Source organism: Rhinopithecus bieti, unplaced genomic scaffold (assembly GCF_001698545.2).
Source record: "Rhinopithecus bieti isolate Rb0 unplaced genomic scaffold, ASM169854v2 scaffold_37987, whole genome shotgun sequence".
NCBI lineage: Eukaryota > Metazoa > Chordata > Mammalia > Primates > Cercopithecidae > Rhinopithecus > Rhinopithecus bieti.
The window spans coordinates 968,949-976,320 of record NW_016815892.1 but is presented as its reverse complement, the minus strand read 5'-3'; the positions used below and the strand labels follow the sequence as shown (position 1 = coordinate 976,320).

General features: G+C 42.4%; 1 pseudogene; it reads left to right on the top strand.

Moving 5' to 3' along the window:
* Positions 1–7,136: 7,136 nt before the first annotated feature.
* The window catches only part of LOC108516555 (calponin-2 pseudogene), a 6,877-nt pseudogene continuing 6,641 nt past the window's right edge, over positions 7,137–7,372 (top strand).

Sequence of the window (7,372 nt, the reverse complement as noted above, 5' to 3'; positions counted from 1 at the left end):
GTATAAAGAACTCACCCACAGGTTTCCTTTTCTTTCTCTTTCATTAATACTTTTAAAAATCAGCAATAAGTTCCTTTGGTTTTCTTCTCATATTTTACAAAAATCATTATAGAAGCAGAGGTGTGATCAGTTAACAACTATTGAGTTCTGAAAAAAACAACAAAGCTTCCATCTTAAATCATCCACAGAAATGGAAGCAATTTCCATTACAACCTTGTGGATTAGGCAGCTTATTTGTACAATCCATTTTCCTTCACATTGGCTACTCATTTCATAAATAATTCTGCTTGTGTGGTTGTGCAATACTGATATTTCACTAATTTTTCTGTTAATCCAAATGGCATCAGGCATTGAATGGCGTAGGCGTTTTTGGAAACTGACTTCGGTACAGACTAAAATAAGAGAATTTTGGTTTACAATGGCTGTGCCATTTTCTAGGCATCATTTACTGTAACTGGATAGCAAAACAAAAAACCAGTGTTTCCTTAAAATAAGACAATTAGCAAGGCCTGTCACAAGAAGTGAAAAGATTTCTCTTCCTTCTTGGTTTCCTTTTAACTATCTCTGTAAAACAAAGGAATTGCCAGAAATCTTTGGATGCTTCCTCTGTCTTCATGAAAAGGACTACTTAATTGAAGTTACCGACCTTCTTTCCTTTTGCATTCAAAGATCACCTCTACCCCCCGGGAGAGACATCAGGGGAAAGATTCCTGCCTTCCAAGAGCCTTAGAGAATTAGAATCATCTGTCTCCATGTATAATATACTCTCCTTTGAGTACATTAAAAAGCCATAACATGCAAAACATACAGTGCATGTTCTTTACTACTTTTCAAATATAGGTTCTTTGAAGGCATGATGGGTAAGTTCAGGGGTGGTTGCAGGAGGGCTGGATTTAAATACATTTCTGAGCAATTCTAAGATTCTGTGATGTTGTCACTTGCATGATCTAAGGTACTGCTCTGAACATCACTTCTATGGGCTGACTGCCAACTACATTCTTATGTTTATTTCTGTACTGTTCCTTAGGCAGTTTCTCATCCCTTTTATGCCCTCCTCCTCAAAAGTGGAAAGGCCTGGAGGGTAGGGGGAGCCTGGCATTTTGGGAGGAACACAAATAAATGGCTGTGATCTGGATTTCACATTGTTGAGTTGGGAGGTGTGGGTGAGAAGAGATTGGAAATCGTGGAGAGTCATGTCAACTTTGCAACTGAATTTGAACTTGATCCTAAGGACAAGGAGGTGCCAATGAGCATTTTACAGACTAGCCATATGGTAAGATTTTAGTTTTAGAAACATTACTGTTAATTCTGGGTAGTGGGAATATGAGTGTTCATTTTACCATTCTTTGTACTTTTCTGTATTTTCAAAAGTCTGACTCAAATGAACTAGACAAATACAGCTCTTCCTGGCTACAGAGTAGAGAACAGATTAGAAGAGATGTGCACATACATCAGCTGGAAATTTGTGACAGTAATTTAGACAGGGGACAATTATGTGCTAAGCAAGGCAGTGCCCCAGTAGGAATGGAGATACACAAATGGGATACACATGTCAGAGGTAGAATTGGAATTGGACATGAAGGGGAGTGAAGGAAGTGGGTGTCATTAGGTTTCTGGAAGGTCAAATGGGTGAGTGATAATGGTCCACACAGGGACATGCAGGGAAATTGATAATGTCTGCTTGGGACAGTTGGAAGTGCCTGAGAGTCATCTTAGTAGTGATGCCCTACAGGGAGTTAGATGTTTTAATCTAGAGCTTGGGAGAAAGTTTGGGAGTGCAGGTTTAGATTTAGGCATTGTCAGTTTATAGAAGCCATAGGAAGAGAATACCTAAAATACCATAGAATCACCTATAGGAATAGGTGAGATTACTGAGAGAATATAAAGAGCAAAAAATAGGAAGGTAGGTTGAGGCATGAAACTCTGAGAGACATCTATAGGTATCAGGATGTTAGAGGAAGGAGACTAACAAGTGGATGGAGATCTTTTTTTACAAGGAAAAATGTCACCAATGTCGCCTAGGCTGGAGTGCAGTGGCCCCATCTCAGCTCACAGCAACCTCTGCCTCCCAGGTTCAAACAATTCTAAACAATTCTCATGCCTCAACTTCCCAAGTAGTTAGGACTACAGGTGTGGGCCACCATGCCTGGCTAATTTTTTTGTATTTCTAGTAGAGATGGGGTTTCACTGTGTTGCTCAGGCTGGTCTTGAACTCCTGAGTATACTGAGAACACTATTTCCTCACATCAGGTGATCCTCCCACCTCGCCCTCCCAAAGTGCTAGGATTACAGGCATGAGCCACCATACCAAGCCTGAAAAATCATATTTGATTGAATTTAGCAATACTGACATTTTTGGGAAGAGCAATGGTGGTGGAATGGCAAGGGAAGAAGCCAGATTGCAAAGTTTAAAAAAATCAAATAACAACAATAGCTACATTTTTGATAGCTTATTTTGTGCCAGACACTGTGCTAAGCTCTTTATCAATATTGCTATATTTTATATTCACAGCAATCCAATAAGTAGAACTAACATTTATTTCACTTTACTTGAGAAAACTTAGACGTAGAGAAATTAAATACTATGCCCCCAATCACACAAATCAGATGGGAGAAGAATGACTCTGACTCAAGTCTACTTTAATCCTTAATTCCTAATTTCATTAGAGAGAAGAGGGGGACAGTGAGTGTCCACCTGCTTTCAACAGTGAGGGTCTGAGGTTTGAGGGAAGGCAAGAGAGAACCAGAAGGGCTAGCCCAGGAAGAAGAGGGGTTTTGTTTGTCTGCTTGTTTGTTTTCAAGATGGCATAACCTGAAGTGTATTAAATACTGATGGAGAAGAACTGGTAGAAAAGATCTGGAGAGAGAAGGAAGGACTGACCTACAGGATAGGTTTCCTGAAGAGGTAGCACAGGATGGAATGGGGTCCTGAGCACCCACTAACATTCTCACCATTGCGATCACAACAGCGGGGATCCCACACTGGGGCGACGGGAAGTAGATGGGTGAGGGAGGTCTTGCATTATGGCTTCTATTTTCACTGTGAAGGAGGAGGTGAGGAGCTTTTGTCAGTAAAGAGGGTGACGCCCAGCTAGAAGCTTTGCTGAGTATGAAGTTGCCTGTGTGGAGGACAGGAGAGTGCCGGCCAGAGAAATGCAGAAAGACTCCAGGTAGCATGTAAGGCCCAGTTGAGGCTGAAGGCCACAACTTTGTAGTAACACTAACCTGGGGCAGAAAGGAGGAGAGAAAGGCACAGTCTGTGCTTGATACTTAGGAAGAATGTATTGAATCCTGCAAAATTTGGTAAATAAAAGAGGGGAGTGGGGCGGGGGATGGAGGTAGAGCCAGAGGATGGGGGAAAGAAGACATGGGACTGGGGAGAGACAAAGAGAGAGGAGCCTTGATGTGGCTTTGGAGGCCGGGAACACCAGGATTATTAAGAATTCCAGTGTTCCCTGGACTCGCTGGCGATGCTTTATCTGGATTTTCATTTTGTGGAAATCCTCCTGGGTCCTGGCCAGTTCACTCAGTGACTTTGTAGTTCACAGCAGTGACTGACAGCTTCGCAAACCAGGCTTGATGTCTGACAGACAACTACATCTCTGCTGCTAAGTGCTGGATCTTAATTTCTGCATAGCTTTGCAAACCCCAGCATGGAGGTTCCTCACAGGACCTTCAATTTTTGCCCGACTCTCTTCCTTCTGATATCAAATTTCAGGATGGCATTTCAGGCATCATTTTCTTGACAGGAAGGGTTGAACCCAGTTGAAAATTCGGATGCAGTAAGGGGCCTTGCTTGGAAGGAACTGTGTGTTTCTAAATCAAGGCCAGATGGCTTCGAGGGTGGCAGCCTGGAATCTTCCTTCCATGTGGGTCTGCTCCTCCCTCGGGGAGAATAGAGTCGCTTTGGTGGACATGGACATATTACTTTTGGTACATTCAACCTAACTCCTAATAGATCATGTCATCACTCACAATTGACCTTAGATCATGGGGTCTTCAACCAAGCTGGGGAGGGGCTGAAATATGACCCAAAGAAAGACTTCAGACAAAACTGCTCTAGTTCTTGGTGGATTCTTGTGAATAAGTGCTAATGTCATCAACTGAAATTCTGGACACCATGCCAGTTTTCAGGTTATGAACCTTTTTCCTCTTTGACAGTTGCAAACAAATCACACTTCCATTTTATTCATTCACCAAATATTTATTGAATACCTACTATGTTCTAGGCATGCTCTGTTGTAACGGTGCCCCTCACTTTATGCTTCTGTGGTCAGACCTTTTCTCCTGTGATTAGGACCAAATATTTGGAGGAGGGATTAAAGCTCTTGTTTATTGAGCACCTTTTGTAGCCTGTGCTATACGATCCCCAGGCCCACCAAAGAATACATCAAAGTAAGAAGTGTTATGCCCATTTTATAGATCCAGAAACTGAGATTTAGACATACGAAGACAAGTAGCAGGACTGGGATCTGAACCCTTCCCTATTTGTTTTCAAAGCTCATAATCTTTCTACTTGTTAAGCTGCCAGAGAAGAAAAGCAGAAATAAAGTGGAGACTGAGTTTTCAAGAACACTATTTCCTCACATAATTGTATTTTGGCATTGGAAGCAGCCATTTACTCCTTTATAACATAAATAAAGATCAATTTCTTAACAGGTCATTTTCTTTTTTTTTTTTTTGAGACGGAGTCTTGCTCTGCCACCCAGGCTGGAGTGCAGTAGCCGGATCTCAGCTCACTGCAAGCTCCGCCTCCCGGGTTTACGCCATTCTCCTGCCTCAGCCTCCCGAGTAGCTGGGACTACAGGCGCCCGCCTCGTCGCCCGGCTATTTTTTTTTTTGTATTTTTTTTAGTAGAGACAGGGTTTCACCGTATTAGCCAGGATGGTCTCGATCTCCTGACCTCGTGATCCGCCCGTCTCGGCCTTCCAAAGTGCTGGGATTACAGGCTTGAGCCACCGCGCCCGGCCAACAGGTCATTTTCTTAGCAGTGAGACTGCACGTAAGGTTATAGACTGGATAATTTTTTTTTTTTTTAGTTGGGAGGGTAAATGTAAAGACCACATTCACAAGGTAAAGCTAACTGGTAAGCCCTTAACTACCTTGAAAAGCTGTGTGGGTTGTAAATCCTCATTCGTTTTGTACTCATTCTTCCATCCACTTGCCACCAGCATAATTAGCTGATGTTAAAGAGATGTCAACTGGAAGAAGGAAAGGGAATTCATTTTGGTTGAATATCCCTGGGGGCACCTGCCTATGTCATCCCATTTAATTGTATACATACCCTGCAAAGTAGGAGAGACATGTAGGAATTTACTTATTGCCCAAGTAAGAAAAAAAATTCAGGATTTGAACTCCAGTGTGTCTGGCCCCGGAGTTCTAACTTTTACCAGTCTTACAATTATAGAGAGCACTTAAGGGATTTTGGCAGGCGGCTGCAGGGAGGAGGGTAGGCGAGGGTTAGATGTCAACTCAGTAGGAAGCAGATCTGCTACTCAATCTCCTGCGCCTTTGCTGTTTTCTCCTTAATTTCAGAGGGATTTTTACTTACAACAGCAGAAGCTGCCTGTAGCTACATGCACCCTATGTGACTTTTCTTATTGGGTGTTACAAAGCTCTGTAGATCTTTCTCCAGAAACATCTACCTCAGGTAATGTCGTAAGGTAGAAGTAGCAGTACTTTTGGAGCCAGGAGGCTCACTTGGAGCCCTGGTTCTACTGAGGAGCTAGGCATCCTTGGGAAAGACTCTAAATTCTTTTGGGTAAAATCTTAAAACTCTTATTTTCTTTACATTTTAAATGGAAACACTGATACCTATGGTATTCAGCCATTCATCATTCATTCATTCATGTACTTGTCCCCTATGCCAGGCACTCTCTAGCCATGAGAGTTATGGAGTGAACAAAACAGACAGCATGCCTGTTCTGAAGAAACTCATATTCTAGTGGGGAGATTGATTAGAAACAATAAGCAAATACATTAACACGATAGTTTGCGATTAAGTTTCATAGAAGAAAAAATAAATAAACATGGCCCCATGATGGAGATGGGTGGCATGGATGAGGGAGAACACTCTAGGTTGGGCAGCTAGAAAAAGGCTCCCTGAGGGGTGACATGTGAACTGGGATCATAATTACAGAGGGAGCCAGTGTAGAGGAACACACCCCAGGGAAAGAAGAGAACAAGGGAAAAAGATGGACAGGTGCTTGGAGTGCTTGAAAAACAGAAGGAAGATCTTGGATGACAGACCCAGTGTCATAATATATGCAAAAATACTTTGCATGTTGTAAATAATTATATAATTTAAAGATTATTATTTTTACTTCTCTTACCTTCTTTATCTTTCTTCTCTCCCTCCTTTCTTCCACCCCTCTTCCTTTCTTCTTTTCAGTTTGTCTTTTATACCAGTGCTTCTCAAACTCTGATAAAAAAACAAGCATTAAACCAATAAAACCCTCATTTTTAATTTTTGTATTTCTAATCTGTTGCAGACTGGTACTTTTGTAAAATGTCCCAGTACTGTCAAATAACTACAGAGATTTCTAAATGCTTATCTTCATGTCTGCACCTCCCTCCTGGTGGGCTGGTCTCTGATAATTGGTGGCCCACACCTTGAATAGCACCTTCCTAGATAACAGAGCTTTTCTGGCCCAATCCTGCACTCACAGACGTGGGGATCGCTGATCACTTAGCAAACTCTAATATCCAGTGTTTTGGTTTTAGTTAACACTTTATTTAAATGGAACCTAGGCACCAAAACCACACTCTGGACATCCATGTAAGCAAATCATACTGCAGGTCTCAGTGTCTTGCTCTCTGATTTCTACAGATCCTCCAGACTCTCAGAGACAAGGGCCTGGAGGCTGTTGTAAATAACTGCCCTTAGTTTTTCCTGATACTGTTGTATAATAAAACAGCCTAATTAGCCTAGAGCCAGGGCAGCCCTGTGGGAGATTTCATACATAATCTAGAAGGAAAGCAACGACAGGCGGGGCTTTTCCCGCGAGGTCTCAATTCCTTTTACTAAGTTTGAAAAGCCAGGGGGGAGTGTCCAACAAGGATAGAATTCTTGCCAAGGTGAATTTCTAGCTGGCTTGAAAAGGCTTGAGCAATAATGGCTGACTCTTAAATGGGGAATGGACAAGGTTATTAAAACTATCAGAGTGCACGTTGGGGCCTTTGTGGCAGCCAGGGTGAGCTGTGAAACTACATGGTGGAGAGGTGAGGACCCCATGCCAGGTCTGGGTGAGGAATAAAGATAAGGAAGCCAGGTTCCTGGGGGAAATGCTGTTTTTCAAGGGTGACACAGAATTTCTCTGATACCTCAAGCAGTGCACAGAATTTTAGCCACTGGAGAGGTTTCAGTCCTAAC